This window comes from Nerophis ophidion, linkage group LG12 (assembly GCF_033978795.1).
Source record: "Nerophis ophidion isolate RoL-2023_Sa linkage group LG12, RoL_Noph_v1.0, whole genome shotgun sequence".
In the NCBI taxonomy this organism is placed as follows: Eukaryota; Metazoa; Chordata; class Actinopteri; order Syngnathiformes; family Syngnathidae; genus Nerophis; species Nerophis ophidion.
The window spans coordinates 21,490,090-21,508,388 of NC_084622.1; the positions used below are offsets into that span (position 1 = coordinate 21,490,090).

The 18,299-nt window shown below is 39.4% G+C and overlaps 1 protein-coding gene across 2 annotated transcripts in view; it reads right to left on the reverse strand.

Annotated features, from left to right (window-relative positions):
- Positions 1-18,040, reverse strand: part of siah1 (siah E3 ubiquitin protein ligase 1) — a 45,165-nt gene extending 27,125 nt beyond the window's left edge. The window contains exon 1 of one of the 2 annotated variants that reach the window (XM_061917075.1): positions 17,836-18,040. The gene's annotated coding sequence lies outside the window, so the exon portion shown is untranslated. The remainder of the gene's footprint in view (positions 1-17,835) is intronic. The other variant, XM_061917073.1, reaches the window with a different exon arrangement.
- Positions 18,041-18,299: the final 259 nt, after the last annotated feature.

Genomic DNA, 18,299 nt, shown 5'->3' on the forward strand with positions numbered 1-18,299 from the left:
AATGTTATGAATTATTGACCTATCCAAGTTTCCGATTACTTCACATCAAATATTCCATTAAGAAACATATTTTTGGTGGAAGATTTAGCAAATTTGTTAAATAATCAAAAAATGTATATTTTGTTGGTACGTACAGAATCGAAATTTTTGTGTCCCGTTACACCCCTATGCTTGCCTATTGTAGATTCACTTTTCCCAGTCTGGTGCACGTCTACAATTCTTTTCCTGGTGTCCTTCGACATCTCTTTGGTCTTGGCCATAGTAGTATTTGGAGTCTGACTGTTTGAGGCTGTGGACAGGTGTCTTTTATACAGATAACGAGTTCAAACAAGTCCCATTAATACAGGTAACGAGTGGAGGACAGAAGAGCTTCTTAAAGAAGTTACAGGTCTGTGAGAGCCAGCGATCTTCCTTGTTTAAAGTGACCAAATACTTATTTTCCACCATAATTTACAAATAAATTCTTTAAAATTCCTACAATGTGAATTCCTGTTGTTTTTTTTTTTCCACATTCTGTCTCTCACAGTTGAAGTGTACCTATGATGAAAATTACAGACCTCTGTCATCATTTTAAGTGGGAGACCTTGCACAATCGGTGGCTGACAAAATACTTTTTTGCCCAACTGTATATGTGCGTGCCTATCCACGATTATGAAAAGTCAGGCTCCCCATGACCTAATGTCCATTCACCATTGTGCATCGTCCCTTTTACATAGCTGTAAGTGGAGTCCAGAGGAAAAATTATTATTTCCAACACTTTCGCAAAGAAGTTGAAACATTTGGAAGGAGCGGCAACTTCAGTGAGTGACATCGTCTCACTGACCTCTGAAGCCAATGTTGTGTGTGTGAAAATTCTGACTTGCAGGCAGGCACAGACTGTCTGTGACTGGTCTATTGGGCTGGACCAGGGGCGCCCAAAGTGGGACCCGGCAGCCAAAACTGGCCCGTCGAGTGGTTTGATTTGGCCCTCAAAATAGTGGCTTCCCAAATGTAATAACTATCCTTATTGACCTATTGAGCTCCCAAGGAGACCCGGTCCAATATGGATATCACATATCGGTCCAATACCAGCAGAAAAAACAAGCATCTGATTATACCGGCTTGCATCTAAACAATTTTAGTTTTACTACTAGACAGCCAGTTAACATCCAAACGTCCTCCAATAAACACACACCGTTGGTCTTTTCTTCTATTTTAGTCAAGTCATTTACAAAACAGCTAAACACAGGCAGCTTTAGGCTACTAGGACCTAGCAGCTACACAACAACTAAGCACACAATAGCAAACAAGCTAGACATATTGTAAGTAACAAATATTTTTAATTGAACAATATTGCTAAAACAGCACATTTGTTAATATAAACAAATATCAAATAACTAAAGTAGCATATTACTTACACATACAGTCCCCAAGGCAGAAGTGTATTAGAAAACATCCAGTTACAAATGTGTCTGCATCATTCGATGCACTGTCATGAGGCTTGACTTCGTTAATTTCTGCGATAACGAGGTGTCGCTAAAAACCACCACTGCACTTCAATTTGACAACAGCATAAGTCCATTCTATACAGTAAATAATAGGGTAGTGTTTGTCATACCTTCCATTATTCTGATTAGTTTCATTTGATCAAACATTTTCTAACATTCCACACCAAGATAATAAAAGCATGTGTTTCCTGCTAATATCGGACTGGATCAATATTGATATCAAAAGTGTAAAATTTTGGTACACCTTAAAAGCTCACAATCGTCGTTGACATGTTCGCAAGGCTAACTAGTTGACCATCATCGTTATTGGTACCAAATATAGAAAATATTTGGTTACTTGTGGTTCACGCTTAAAATCACTGTTTCTGTACCGCAGCCCGTCGGCACATTTTCACTTTGGCTCTTGGAGGCAAAAAGTTTGGGTACCCTGGTCTAGCCCGAGGATAAAAATACCTACTAAATTAATCTGAAGTCCTCAAGATATAATATGCAGTAAAAAACAACAACTCTGCAGACACTTTGTTCAAATCGTTTGACTACGTAGATAAAAACGTATTTTTTCCTGAAATGATCATTAAACTTTTTTGTCGATACACGTTATTTTACATTACCTTTAATTCAAACAATGTATTTTCAATAAACATAAGCTATAGCAGTGGTTCTCAACCTTTTTTCAGTGATGTACCCCCTGTGAACATTGTTTTCATTCAAGTACCCCCTAATCAGAGCAAAGCATTTTTGGTTGAAAAAAAAAAAAGAGATAAGTAAAATACAGCACTATGTCATCCGTTTCTGATTTATTAAATTGTATAACAGTGCAAAATATTGCTCATTTGTAGTGGTCTTTCTTGAACGGTTTAGAAAAAAAGATATAAAAATAACTAAAAACTTGTTGAAAAATGAAGTAAGCATCAACTTAAAGTGCCCTCTTTGGGGATTGTAATAGAGATCCATCTGGATTCATGAACTTAATTCTAAATATTTCTTCACAAAAAAAGAAATCTTTAATGTCAATATTTATGGAACATGTCCACAAAAAATCTAGCTGTCAACACTGAATATTGCATTGTTGTATTTTTTTTTTCACAGTTTATGAACTTACATTCATATTTTGTTGAAGTATTATTCAATAAATATATTTATAAAGGATTTTTTAATTGTTGCTATTTTTAGAATATTTAAAAAAAAAAATCTCACGTACCCCTTGGCATACCTTCAAGTACCCCCAGGGGTACGCGTACCCCGATTTGAGAACCACTGAGGTATAGTATTTCTGTTTTTTAAAAAAAACTCTAATCTGGGTTACTACTCGTCGTTTGCCAAACCACTGGTGAGAAACACTGACGTATACAAATAACGAATAAAAAGGCAATTTACCATTTGAAAGTGTTGTTTAGTAACTGTTAACTTTACTGAAAAGTATTTTAATATTCAGTACACCAGTCATACTTTGTTTACTGCAAAAAGCAGTTTAATGACAAGCAAAATAAAATAAATTTGAGAGGAAAAGAAGTGCTTCTCTTTACACCAAAAAAAAACACAGAAAATGACCCGAAACCATGGTCCAAACATGGAGGTATGGACCGTACTGTAGGTTACCTGTACTGTTGCACTCAGTCTCCGCGGTCATGCACATTTCGTACAATCAGAAGACCAGCAAATCAGCCACTGCTGACTTATTGGCATCACGCTTCTTAAAGGGGAACATTATCACCAAACCTATGCAAGCGTCAATATATACCTTGATTTTGCAGAAAAAAGACCATGTATTTTTTTAACCGATTTCCGAACTCTAAATGGGTGAATTTTGGCAAATTAAACGTCTTTCTGTTTACCGGTCTTTTAGCGATGACGTCAGAACGTAACGTCACCGAGGTAACACACTCGCCATATTCATTTTCACATTACAAACACCGGGTCTCAGCTCTGTTATTTTCTGTTTTTTCAACTATTTTTTGGAACCTTGGAGACATCATGCCTCGTCGGTGTGTTGTCGGAGGGTGTAACAACACTAACAGGGAGGGATTCAAGTTGCACCACTGGCAAGAAATCTGCCGCCAGACCCCCATTGAATGTACCAGAGTGTCTTCACATTTGACCGGCGATACTAAGAGACATGGCACAGAGATGTATGGATAACCTGCAGATGCATTTGCAACGATTAAATTAACAAAATCACAAAGGTGAGTTGTGTTGATGTTGTTGACTTATGTGCAAATCAGACATATTTGGTCATGGCATGACTGCCAGCTAATCGATGCTAACATGCTACGCTAATCGATGCTAACATGCTATTTACACTAGTTGTATGTACATTTGAAACTAGATATCCACATTTAATGTGAAACAAACACTTACCAATAGACATATTTAAGTTGCTCCAGTGTCACAAGATGCGAAAGTCCTGATCGTTTGGTCCGCACATTTTACCGGCGATGCTAATAAGGCAGCCATGCTATGGGCCATTTCATTAGGTACACCAACGCTATGGCCGAATAGCGTCAATAGCTATTCGCTCAATAGCTTCAATTTCTTCTTCAATTTCGTTTTCGCTATCTGCCTCCATACTCCGACCATCTGTTTCAGTACATGCGTAATCTGTTGAATTGCTTAAACCGCTGAAATCAGAGTCTGAATCCGAGCTAATGTCGCTATATCTTGCTGTGGTAACCGCCATGTTGTTTGTATTGGCAGCCCTGTATGACTTCACAAGGAAATGGATAGTGGTTTCGAAAATAGCGAAAATAAGGCACTTTAAAGCTTTATTTAGGGATATTCCGGGACTGGTAAAATTTTGAAAAAAACTTCAAAAAATACAAAAAGCCACTGGGTACTGATTTTTATTGTTTTTAACCCTTTTGAAATTGTGATAATGTTCCCCTTTAAGCAACTGCATGGAATGAAACCAACCCAGTAACTTGGTTTTCTGTTGTTAAATAAGGGTTGATAACATGAGTTAATGTCAGACGTTTCTAAGGACACAAAACAAAGTCTTGCTTGTCAATGTTGTCCAATCAGCTTGACGGGTCCGACAGAGATCTTACCCAAAGCAGCTGTCATTGGAGTGTTGCACATTACTTGACAGTGCAGCAAAGGCAGCATCCTTTTAAGTGCAATGTTACATATTTTTGAGCAATGCAAAGGTTAAATGTATGTTTACGGTTAAACATACGATACGTCATCTTATTGTGTTTAAAGCCAGCAAGACCGTTCTGTTTACCAATGTACTGACAACGACGGCGCACAACTGTATTGTCATCAGAAGGGGACAAGCCATTACTCTGCATTCAAGTGGTCTACCTACACCCTGGAGACAAGAGTTTTGAAACTCTTCATCCCGGTTAACGTATTGAAAACTGCAAAAATATGTATTTGCGTGTGGACAAAAGGCCAAGAGGCATCGAACACTGAGTTTTTAAAGTTTGTGTGGACATGGTCTAAGTTTTTCAACGCTTACATCTGATTTTGGGTCAGGGTATTTGGTCACTACGAGTAGCACAAAAAACACTGCATGGGTTGAAGCAGGGGCAAAAATAGTTGGCGTGGTCTACAATCACTTATTTAACTAACATGTTCCTCTTCTCTCGTCAGCTTTGCGCGAACTACGTCATTCGTATGTGCGGGGAAAGACAGCCCACCAGCAGGCGTGGATACTTCATCACAACATCCGATTTCGGTAAGCAAAGTCTTTTTTTCGACAAACAAATTTCTGCGCTTCACTGGTCAATAAATAGTGCTCCAATAGGCTATCAATACATCCATTTTCTACCTTATTCTGTACGTAAAAAAATGAATATACACAGGCCAAAAGTTTGAACACCTTCTCATTCAATGGGTTTTCTTCATTTCCATGACTATTTACATTGTAGATTGTCACTGAAGGCCTCAAAACCATGAATGAACACATGTGAAGTTATGTACTTACCAAAAAAAGGTGAAATAACTGAAAACATGTTTTATATTCTAGTTTCTTCAAAATAGCCACTCTTTGCTCTGATTACTGTTTTGCACACTCCTGGCATTCTTTCGAGGAGCTTCAGGGCGTAGTCACCTTAAAGAGTTCACTTCAAAGATGTAATAGTTTTGATGTCTTCACCGACAATCTCCAATGTAAATAGTCATGAAAATACAGAAAACACATTGAAATAAGGTGAGTCCAAACTTTTGGCCAGTACTGAATTTGATTCTAAACAAATTGCAATTTTTGGACTGGAATTGACATGGCGAGGTATTTGCTTACATGTTAAGTACATTGCGCAAGTGCTTTACGCATGTGAGTTAAAAAAAAAGGCTAATGTAAATCCACGCTAATGTCCGTGTCTCCTCTACTTAACAGCCATAAAAAGATTAGAACTAGGGCTAATAAGCGTGATCACAGTTTTGGCAGTTACAATTAAATGACTGTGATCATCAGCGATATTAACATTTTAAAAAACAGGCATTGCTTCATTTCAAACCAAGCACGTTCACATCCAACAGTCAGCCAACCACTAGGAGGCGACCAATAGACAGTGGACTAATGTGAAAGCGATTAAAACCAAGCGACAAGACGTTGAAAATAGATCAGCTAGTAGCTCCCGAAAATATTAGGAAAAATAAATGCATTAGTAGACTGGTGCCCTCACCTCCTGCAGAGTTACCCACACTTGGCGATATTGCCTTTAATATTGCGATATTTTTAGGCCATTTCGCGATATACGATATATATTACGATATTTTGCCTTGGCCTTGAATGCACACTTGATGCATATAATCACAGCTACGATATTTTGCCTTGGCCTTGAATGCACACTTGATGCATATAATCACAGCAGTATGATGATTCTATGTGTATACATTAAAACATTGTTCTTCATAATGTATTCATATATGCTACTTTTAAACTTTCATGCAGAGAGGGAAATCACAACTAAGTCAATTGACCAAAAGTATATTTATTAAAGTTATTAAGCAATGGCACAAACATTGAAGTAATTTCCAAAACAAAGTGCAAGATTGTCAGAGACATTTTAAGTGTCAAATAAAAATTAGCTTTATAATAGGAAATCAAATAGTATTTGTCCTTCACTATGTGGTAGATTACTGTGGATGTTATTAAATTCTCTTCATTCTCTAGCGAGTTACTTTTCAAATGATGCTACATAATAGCAGTAATGCTACTTTTTATAGCAACGCTTTCCCCCCACACTTGACAAATTACGGTTGTCCGTTCGACATATTCCCACTTGAAGCTGAACCACCGCCAGACGAGGGACCCTCTGCTGTTTTTATTGGGAATGAAGTCTTCCTTCAATTGTTACCAGATCCGCACCTTCTTCCTCGTACGGCTACGTTAGCAGCTAACGTTAGCCGCGCCGCTACTTCTCTGCTGGGCGAGGGTGTGTATGTGACGTATGACGTGACAGTTCTGACGTATGTAAGAATGTGCGTCTGATTGTCTGAGGAGAGACAGGAAAGAGTGAGAAGAGCCTGAAATGTACGCCCGCAGCCAAAAGCTACTGCGTGAGAACGTATACTCGAATATTACGATAAAGTCATTTTCTATATCGCACAGAGACAAACCCGCGATATATCGTATATATCGCCCAGCCCTACCCACAGGCACGCATTTCAACCCCGGAACACGACCCCACACCGTTCTTTTGATGTTGAAACCCTGAAACGCTCCCGTGCAGATGAACCAACAACAACACAGCACAACCAGCTGCACGGCCAAGCTGCGTGCACATCCAAAGAAATCATTACATTGCGAAGACACATTAAGCAGTAACGAGATGTGAGGAGTTGGCGACTTGTCCAGGGTGTACCCCGCCTTCCGACCGATTGCAGCCAGGATAGGCTCCAGCATTCCCCGCAACCCAGAAAGGGATCAGCAGCAGAAAATGAATGGAAGACTTTCTTTCCTTTTTCAACCGCAATCGTTTGCCCAGGCTGTACAGTTAGCTGCTAACAGAGCAGACCGCCCGCCACTGTCGGAAAGCCCCGACAAACGGCTACAAAAGTAGCCTTGACCAAAATAGACAACTGTAACATTAACGGTGCATCAAGGGACCCTGTACCAATGCACCTTTCAAAGACATGACAAAATAAAAAGGACACAACGTTTTATATGCCCAAACACATACAGTATGTCCTATATCTGGCTTGTATGCCGCATTGACAATGCTGGCGTACGAGCACATGTTAGTCAATACACGCACACACAGCACTTGCAAGCAGAAAGTGTCAAAACAGAAGATGGAGAGTGGACGTATTTAAACCCAACAATAAAGATGGAATCATAAACGCTAAAGCACTGCAAGCGGTACTTTACAACATAGCTAGCGGCTTATGTCTCTCCGTAGTGTTTTAGCTACTTCTAAATCATGGCAACAAATAAACTGTTTCTTACAAGTATCATCCCTGCAGGAAGTGGAATAGCTAAACATACTTCACTACACACCTTAAGAGGACAATAGCTCACAGTCAACGGTAACTAGGGCGGTGAATTTTTGGGAGTAATGATTCGATTCATAATCGATTCAAAATATATACTTTAATAACATCAGATGCCAGTTCTGATCGACCACATTCCTCCATGAAATAAACAGCTCTGATCAATTTCTATTTTACATAAAAGAAAACTGGTTTTGTTTAATAAATTGCTTCCCAAACATTTAATTAAGTCAAATACAAATAAGGCAGGCAACAAGAGAAGTTATATTTTCTATTATTTCTCAAAACATAATATTTAATCAAAGTCACAATCATTGCACAGTTTAGTACATATTCCGTACAATTGACCACTAAATGGTAACACCCGAAAAAGTTTTTCAACTTGTTTAAGTCGGGGGTCAACGTTATTCAATTCATATTGACCTATCCAAGGCTCCGATTACTTCACATTAAATATTCCACTTTGAAAAATTTTTGTGGAAGATTTTGCATATTTTGTGCATTTGCCATAAAAAAAAAACTGTTTTCTTTGACAACAAGGACAGAAAACAGACAAACATTAAAAAAGAAAAAAACAACAACTTAGAATTCACGGATAGATCTGAAGTAGACGTAGACTCGAGAGATTTAAGCGTTAACATATTTCATGACAGAAGCAAAAAACATTTAATACTTTCATACTGAAATAAATACAACAACAACTTAATAAAAATATAGAAAAACTACCGGCAGCTGTAAAGTTGAGATCCATGAAGGAAAGAAGAAAGTGAATAAATGTTTATTACTGAATAAATTCACATATGCATAAAAATGTGTTTTCTTTTGTATTATTTTGTTTATGAATTAAGTAAAGTTTATGACAACCTTTTTCCAAAACACAATACAGAATGTGAGATATAACAGGATAATGCATATACCGTTTTTCCTTGAATTGCCACAGGGCATATAGTATGCGCCTGCCTTACAAACTCGCTTCACAAAATAATCAGCGCATGCTTAGTATTACCGCCTGGTCAAACTCATGACGTCACGAGTGACACTTCCCCTGTCATCATTTTCAAAATGGAGGAGGCTGATTTCAATACCGGTAATTTGAAATCGCATAAAAGGAAAAAGATTAAGAGCTATTCAGTAGGATTTAAGGTCCAAGCTTACATCCCACTCAAATTTTTACTCCATACCTTTGGTAAGTGAGAAGAGGTTTTAAAATAATTAGTGCATGCTTACTTTTATCGCGTGCCTTTGGTAAGCACAGGAGTGAGAAGAGGTTTTAAATGAATTAGCGCCCCGGCGGCAATTCAAGGAAATACGGTATTTGTTATATGTTTTCTAAACGGTGACAAAAAAGTGGGACCCCATTTTAAAATTCCTAGCGCCAACACTGTGTAAACAATTACAGAAACAATCTACATTACAATAGTACTTAAGACACTTCGAGGCATGAACTGGATGGATCCAACTCATATGGGCAACAAATTAAAATGAGAAAAGACTGACTGGATGACAGGAGAAGAATGATGACAAAGCCCACAATCAATAGGGCAGAAGAGGTCACTAAATAGGCTCTGCTAGGACATCTGAGCACCTTGCATACACAGCATCTGCGCATAATGCATTGATATCACTTTTTAAAGAAGCTGTGTCAAACAGTAGAACTTGTGACAGCGGGCTACATTTTTGATTCTATCACATTTCTCATTTCAGAATGACAACCGATCACTCAGCAGGGCTGCAAATTGTGTTTCTCTGTCAGTTGTGAACCATGATCTCAGGTTTCCACCATGCTATACTTTCCTTTGCTCAAGACTTAATGCCTATCTGACAAGTGTAATGAAGTTAGCTAATAAGTTGAAACAGCAGTCATTAGGCATCATCTTTTGTTGTGGTCTGCAAGACCAAAAGAGAAAATGATCATGCATGAAATAGAATAGAAAAAAGGCGCAAGGAAGCAATATGTTGACTCATTCAGACAAGGAAATATGCTAATTTAAACTGGTGAAGCACCTCAACAAACTGCAAGGTAAAACAAAGTAGTTAATGTGTCTGAGACCTACCAACACTGCCGTTTAGGGCTCTAAGATTGAGAAAAAAACTAATTGTGATTGTTGTCTCCAAAATTGCGATTTGATATTTTTATATTTCATACATGAAAATGCATATAACTGCAAAAATAACAGGTGATGGAAGACATGTTACTTTTAGACGGTGAACATATTCTTGTCTCATGGTGCCCCACATAACAATACACAATTAATTTACTTCAAAAATGTTTTTATTTTATGCAAACAGACTCAGAACTTGTATCTACATAATGCTCTTTAACTGAAGAAATAACCGATAAACTACTCAGTGGCCTAGTGGGTAGAGTGTCCGCCCTGAGATCGGTAGGTTGTGAGTTAAAATGCCGGCCGAGTCATACCAAAGACTATGACAATGGGGCCCGTTACCTCCCTGCTTGGCACCCAGCATCAAGGGTTGGAATTGGGGGTTAAATCACCAAAAATGATTCTTGGGCACGGCACGGATGCTGCCCACTGCTCCCCTCACCTCCAAGGAGGTGAACGGGACGGATCAAAAGCAAAGGACAAATTTCACCACATCTAGTGTGTGTGTGTGTGTGTGTGACAATCATTGGTACTTTAACTTAAAATGATTCAAACTTTTATTTCTCATTACTGTAGAATTGTTTACAATTGTACTGTAATGGGATGGTAAGTAACTGCTATCCTGGCATTTTTTATTGCGTTACTTTCCTATGACACGGCACTTTCATTTTTGAAGTTGTCCTTGATTTATTATTATTATTATTATATCAATTGATTGACCACAGCTGTGACTATTTAAGTGCATCACTTCCGGTCAAAAATTGCACACTGACGAAGACATTGCCGAAACCGGTCTGTGTTTGGTAGCGCCTGTGTAGTTTATATTAATTTTTTTATAAGGACACGAGTGTCGCTGGCCTTGCTTTGTGTTTTTTTTCCTTTTATCCTAATTAAATGAACCAACAAAATAATACAATGGGCTTATTTCTTTGAGCAAAAACGTAACCTCAATAGATATTTAATATCTTCAAGTGCATTTTGAGGTCAAACATTGTCTTTCAGTTAATTGCCTTCATGTGATCTCAACGGCATTTTCAAGTGTTCGTCTGTGTAGATTGGCTCATATCGCCCCTCCGATTTGAAGGTGAAATATTCCCACAAAGAGACATTTGGCTTTATAATCGTATTTTTTCCCTCCTAATTTGTGTTGGTTTGTGGCACGTCCCACTAGCGAGTCACAAGGCTCTCTGTACTGTGAGTGTGAGGACGGCGGCGCATCACTTGCATCGCCAAGACAAAGACTGTGAATGACTGACAAGAGTGGTCACTCTGTTCAGTTAATTCTGCTGTTAAATAAACACACTCAGGTGCTGAAAGAGATGCAAAAAGTAAGACGTCTTTCTTCCCGTTTGAAATGAGACGTACAAACGCGAGGCTGAACAATTCTGATTGGCAAACATTGTTGTAACTCAAATGACATTGCACCTCAGCCTCTTGCATTTATTTATTGCACTAATTTAAACCTCGATGTCATTTCGATTTTGATTAATTGTGCAGCCTTACTGCCAACACCATGTTCTTGTACTACGTTCACAAAACACATAGGAAGTTGGCGATTTTTCAGGAAATGGTAAAGAGATTATACTTGTATAGCGCTTTTCTACCTTCAAGGTCCTCAAAGCGCTATGACACTATTTCCACATTCACACACTGATGGCGAAAGCTGCCATGTAAGGTCAGAGCGACAACCCATCAGGAGGAAGGGTGAAGGATAACAGACGTGACAAGGATGGCGGAACCCGGGCTTGAACCTGGAACCCTCAAATTGCTGGAACGGCCACTCTCCCACCCGATACTCTACATTAGAGTGTACAGGACACCTATCAAAAAAGTGGGATCACATTTGATCCTTGAGAATATTCCCATTTAAAAAAGTATTTTCTTCAAATTCAAAATTCCGAATGACACATTTCACTTATGGATGGAAAAATAACTACTTCACAAACAGGAAGAACATTCCATAGATTGATAAGTTCCTTGATTTTGGAAAAAAAAAAAAACTTATTTGCAATTTTCTCTCCAAAATTGTGATTGCGATTCGATATTATGTTTTACACATTTATCCATCCATCCATTTTCTACCGCTTATCCCTTTCGGGGTCACGGGGGGTGCTGAAACCTATCTCAGCTACAATTGGGCGGAAGGCGGCGTACACCCTGGACAAGCCGCTGTCTCGTCGCAGGGCCAACACCGATAGACAACATTCACACTCACATTCACACACTAGGCATAAAAATGCATAAGTGTGAGGAAGTAAAGAGCGAAGAAGACATGTTACTTTTGTACTGTCAATCAACATATTCTCGTCTCAAGGTGCCACATAATATGCAATAATTTGCTTTTAAATATATTTGGCTTTATGCAGACAGACTCAGAACTTTTAGCTACATCATGCTCTTAAACTGAATAAATAAAAAACTACACAGTGATCATAAAGTAATTTCATCATAATATATAATAATGGAAGTAACCATTTAAAAAATATATAAACTTTTATTTCTCATTCCTGTATTATTTACAATTGTACTGTAATTGCAAGGTAAATAACTATTATTCTCAATAAATGAACAAAAAAATAAAATTAACTTATTTCTGTAAGGAAAAATTAAAATATTGAACATCAGCTTTTCATCACAGCATTCTCTCTTGTTCATCTGTGTTGATGTCTTCATATTGTCCCCCGGATTAGAGGCTGAAAGATTACCACAACAGGACATTTGGCTTTGTAATCATAATTTTGAGACGCCTTTCTCCAAGTTTACAGCGAGAGATGAACAAACGCGAGGCTCAACAATTGGCATGCCTGTCACTCAAATGCCGGTGACGGCAGAAAGAAAAAAACCCTCAGCTTTGTGCGGTTACGTAATTGCACTACCGTATTTTTCGGACTATAAAGCGCACTCAAAAATCCTTTCTTTTTAAAAATCGACAATGCGCCTTATAACCCGGTGCGCCTAATGTACAGTTTAATTCTGGTTGTGCTAACCAGCCTCAAAGCCATTTAATTTGGTACTTGGTGTAATGATAAGTGTGACTAGTAGATGGCAGTCACACAGATACATGTAGACTGCAATATGACACCAGTAAACAACACCAAAACTTTAAATGTTCCATTGACAATGAACATTACATACGACGTACGATTTTGAAGCCGCACCGCTTGATGGATTGTTGGCCTATTACGGCTACCGTAGTCAGAGATACAAGTATCACTATGGTGTGTGTATGCAGACTGCAAAATGGCACCCATTAGCAGACATTATCTGGCGTTTTGTTTGACAATATGCAAAACCAACTTTTCCTACCTTCTGGTACCTGCTGATATGTATTTGAGATCTGCCTAAGTCCTGAAAGTTTGCGCAGGTTCGCCACTGTAGTCCCTGCCGATTAGCTTTTTCTTTTTCCTCTATCTTCTTGTTATGGGGTATTCATCCTCTGCTGTTGCCATTTCTAATATTAAGTAGTATAAATTTCTTACTTTTATCTTGCTATGGAAGCGCTAAAAACTACCAGTGTAGTGGGTTTACATAATTCACCCACGGAACTTTATTAGGAGCGTTCCGGTCGGACTGTTTTTCACGGGACACATTTCCGGCGTTGTTGCACTAGTGAGCCATGGATGAGAAGATGGTGCTCTGTTAGATTGAAGTAAAGTCTGAATGTCGTTATAACAGTTAGCTCCATCTTTTGACACTTCTTCCACCCCAGTCCTTGCACGCTACACCGCAACAACAAAGATGACGGGGAGAAAACGCTGTCGAAGTTGAGCAATGTAAATAAGATCCTGAAATGACTGTCAGAAAGCGAATTGAAGATGAACTGTAAAACATCTATGCAACATTTCGACCAAAGAACCACCATTACATGTTATGTAGACCACAAGGAAGTGTTTTACATCTACAAAAAAAAAAATCATAATATGACCCTTTTAAAGCACCTTATAATCTGGTGCGCCTTTTATATGAAAATAGACCTGAATTGACCCGCTCATCTGCAGTGCGCTTTATAATCCGGTGCGCCTTATATTCCAGAAGATATGGTAATTTAAACCTCAGTCTATTTCATGCCGATTAAATGTGCAGTTTAAAAAAATGCAAACTATAAAAAGGGTTTGCTCACATTCACAACCCGACGCTGCCTTTCAAAACCACCACACTCCAAAGGGGCCTACGTCAGAAGTGAAACAAATTGTGATATTGAAATTATGTTCCGCCGCTTCTTAAACAATTACAAAATAACCTAAAAGACAGTTAAAATATGTTGCGAGTCGTTTGCGCAAATTGCCCTCAAAAACACTCCTCTATCCGTGTTAAAGCACTGCTGTTGATGCTTGGCTCAGTCAGCGTTATTATGGCAACACTTTACCCTGCTCAACAGTTGGAAGAAAATGGGGTAGAACTCCCCGTGTTGGCACAAATGAATGACAAAAAACAACTTTTGATTAGACAAACAAGGTCTATGTCATACAGCGGCGATAAAAACAACCACCACATGCGAGTACATCTTTACTGGAGCATCTCATTTGACTTGATCAGTCGACTCACACGATCGACTCCAAAACGATTACCTTATTAAACAAAAAGGTAACATACTTTTATAGTCTATTTAAATGCTGCCATTCAAGCCTCCACTTTGAGCCCGGTCATTCACAGCAACCCCCGTCGCTACAAAGTCACAATTTTCTCTCAAACACAACCAACTCTCCCCACACACTAGACGCTACATTTGACGTAAATGTAATGTTTCTTATTTTAAGTGGAACATATAAAGTTTTGGTGTCGTTTACTGGCGTCATATTGCAGTCTACATGTATCTCCTGTGTGATTACCATCTGCTGGTCACTTATTACACCATGTACCAAATAAAATGGCTTCGAGGTCGGCAAGCACAACCAGAATTATTCCGTACATTAGGCGTACCGGGTTATACGGTTATATTTTGGAGAAAGTGAAAGGATTTTAAATGCGTCTTATAGTCCGACAAAATCTGTAATTGTCCTAATTTAAACCTCAAAGTCGATTTTATGCCGATTAATCGTGCAGCCCTACACTCCCGTAGTTTAAAAACATGCAAACCATAAAAAGGGTTTGGCCATATGGACAACCCTGATGCCGCCTTTCAAAACCACAACACCCCATAGGGGCCTACGTCACAAGTGATATAGAACTTGTGTTCTTAAACAATTACAAAATTAACCTAAAAGACAGTTACAACACGTTGCTATACGCTTGAGTCGTTTTCGCAAGTTGCCCTCAAAAACAATCCTCTATCCGTGTTAAAGCACTGCTGTTGATGCTTGGCTCAGTCAGCGTTGTTATGGCAACACTTTACCCTGCTCAACAGTTGGAAGAAAATGGGGTAGAACTCCCCGTGTTGGCACAAATGGATGACAAAAGCAACTTTTGATTAGACAAACAAGGTCAATGTCATACAGCGGCGTTAAAACAACGATCACATGCGTGAGCATCTTTACTGGAGGATCTCATTTGACTTGATCATTGGACTCACACGATCGACTCCAAAACGATTACCTGATTAAACAAAAAGGTAACATACTGTTATAGTCTTTAAATGCTGATATTCAAGCCTCCACTTTGAGCCCGGTCACTCAACGCAACCACTGTCGCTACAAAGTCACAATTTTCTCTCTCACACAACCAACTCTCCCCGACACGCTAGACGCTACATTTTACATAAATGAAATGTTCTTTATTTTAAATGGAACATTTAAAGCTTTGGTGTCGTTTACTGGCGTCATATTGCAGTTTACATGTATCTCTTGTGGGACTACCATCTGCTGGTCACTTATTACACCATATACCAAATAAAATGGCTTCGAGGTCGGTAAGGACAACTAGAATTATTCCGTACATAAGGCACACCTAGTTATACGGCGCACTGTCGATTTTTGGAAAAAGTGAAAGGATTTTAAGAGTGCGTTATAGTCTGAAAAATACAGTAATTGCCCTAATTTAAACCTCAAAGTGGATTTTATGCCGATTAATTGTGCAGCCCTACACTCCCATGGTTTAAAAACATGCAAACCATAAAAAGGGTTTGGCAATATGGACAACCCTGATGCCGCCTGTCAAAACCACAACACCCCATAGGGGTCTACGTCAGAAGTGATATGGAACTTGTGTTCTTAAACAATTACAATATTAACCTAAAAGACAGTTACAACACGTTGCGATGCGTTTGAGTCGTTTTCGCAAGTTGCCCTCAAAAACAATCCTCTATCCGTGTTAAAGCACTGCTGTTGATGCTTGGCTCAGTCGGCGTTGTTATGGCAACACTTTCCCCTGCTCAACAGTTCGGAGATATTTGGGTAAAATGCCCTGAAAAATTAAGGACATGTGTTGTAATTTTAATATTTCATAATTGATATATAAACTATCAGACTGCGTGGTCGGTAGTAGTGGGTTTCAGTAGGCCTTTAATATCACAATTTTCCCATCCAAAAACAACAACCACATGCGTGGACATCTTTACTGGAGCATCTCATTTGACTTGATCATTCGACTCACACGATCGACTCCAAATCAATTACCTGATTAAAAATAAAAAAGGTAACATACTGTTATAATCTTTTTAATTGCTGACACTCAAACCTCCACTTTGAGCCCAGTCACTCACAGCAACCACCGTCGCTACCAAGTCACAATTTTCTCTCAAACACACAAACTCCACCCCTACACACTTGACATAACATTTGACGTAAATGTAATATATGTATTTTTTTTAAATGGAACAGTATCATGTTAGACCCGCTCGACATCCATTGCTTTCAGTCCCCTAGAGGGGGGGGGGCATTCTCATAGTCATCATTGTCACCGACGTCCCACTAGGTGTGAGTTTTCCTTGCCCTTATGTGGGCCTACCGAGGATGTCGCAGTGGTTTGTGTAGCCCTTTGAGACACTAGTGCTTTAGGGCTGTATATATAAACATTGATTGATATAAAGTTTTGGTGTTTACTAGCGTCATATTGCAGTCTACATGTATGTCTTGTGTGACTACCATTTACTGGTCACTTATTACACCATGTACCAAATAAAATGGCTTTGAGGTCGGTAAGCACAACCAGAATTATTCAGTACATTAGGCGCACCGGGTCATACGAAGTCACAATTTTCTCTCAAACACAACCAACTCTCCCCGACACATTCGATGCTACATTTGAAGTAAATGTAATGTCCTTTATTTTCAATAGAACATATAAAGTTTTGGTGTCATTTACTGGCGTCATATTACAGTCTACATGTATCTCTTGTGTGACTACCATCTACTGGTCACTTATTACACCATGTACCAAATTAAATGGCTTCGAGGTCGGTAAGCACAACCAGAATTATTCCATACATTAGGTGCACGGGTTGTATGAAGTCACAATTTTCCCTCAAACACATCCAGCTCTCCCTGACACATTCTACGCTACATTTGACGTAAAAATAAATATTTTGAAAGGAAAGCACGGATGCGGTCCACACAAGCACCGCGCTAGACCCGCAAGGCCTCGTCGTGACGGGGAGTAGCAGCCTTAGCATAGGCTAGCGCTAGCTTTGCATGTAGCCTACACACCGAACAACGTCGCATTTCCACGCAGCGTTCAGTTGAAAGTACCGCAAAAGGCAGCAACGACGGTAGTTTAAACACCCCGCAAACGACACGGTTAGCGGGGGAAATAAGCCGAGAAGTTGGCGACACCGCTTCGGCAACGTTAGCATCCGGCTAATGAAGGGAAGCTAACGTCCGCTGTTGTTTTGGCCGGGACTCCCCCTCCTTGCCCCGCTGTCACGGCCATCTTACCTCGGACGAAATATCCTTTATTCCGTAGCGAACGCAGGGGTGAGTCCACGGCGAGGGGGTCGACAGCAGCCGACTGTAGTGCGTCTTTGGTCGGTTAGCTCGACAGACACACATCCGCGAAGCTCGGCGGAGCAGAGGCGAGACGCCAGGCGCTAAGTAGCGGCCGCTCGGGGACGCGCACAGTTGTCCAAGTTGGCCTCGGGGGCGCGCTCCCTCGCGTAGGCGGCGGACCAGCAATTCTGCGGCGTTCGGCTCATTTCTTCATTTCATTCATTAAAAAAAAAAAAAAAAAAAAAAATCAAAGAAAGGAATACAATGAAAATAAATCAATCAACATAACATTAAAGCAGGGCTGTCCAAAGTGCAGCCCGGGGGGCATTTACAGCCCGCAGCATTGTTCAGTGGCCCACCTCACATTCTGGAAATGCTATTGCAAAAAAAAAAAAAAAAAAAAAAAAACACTA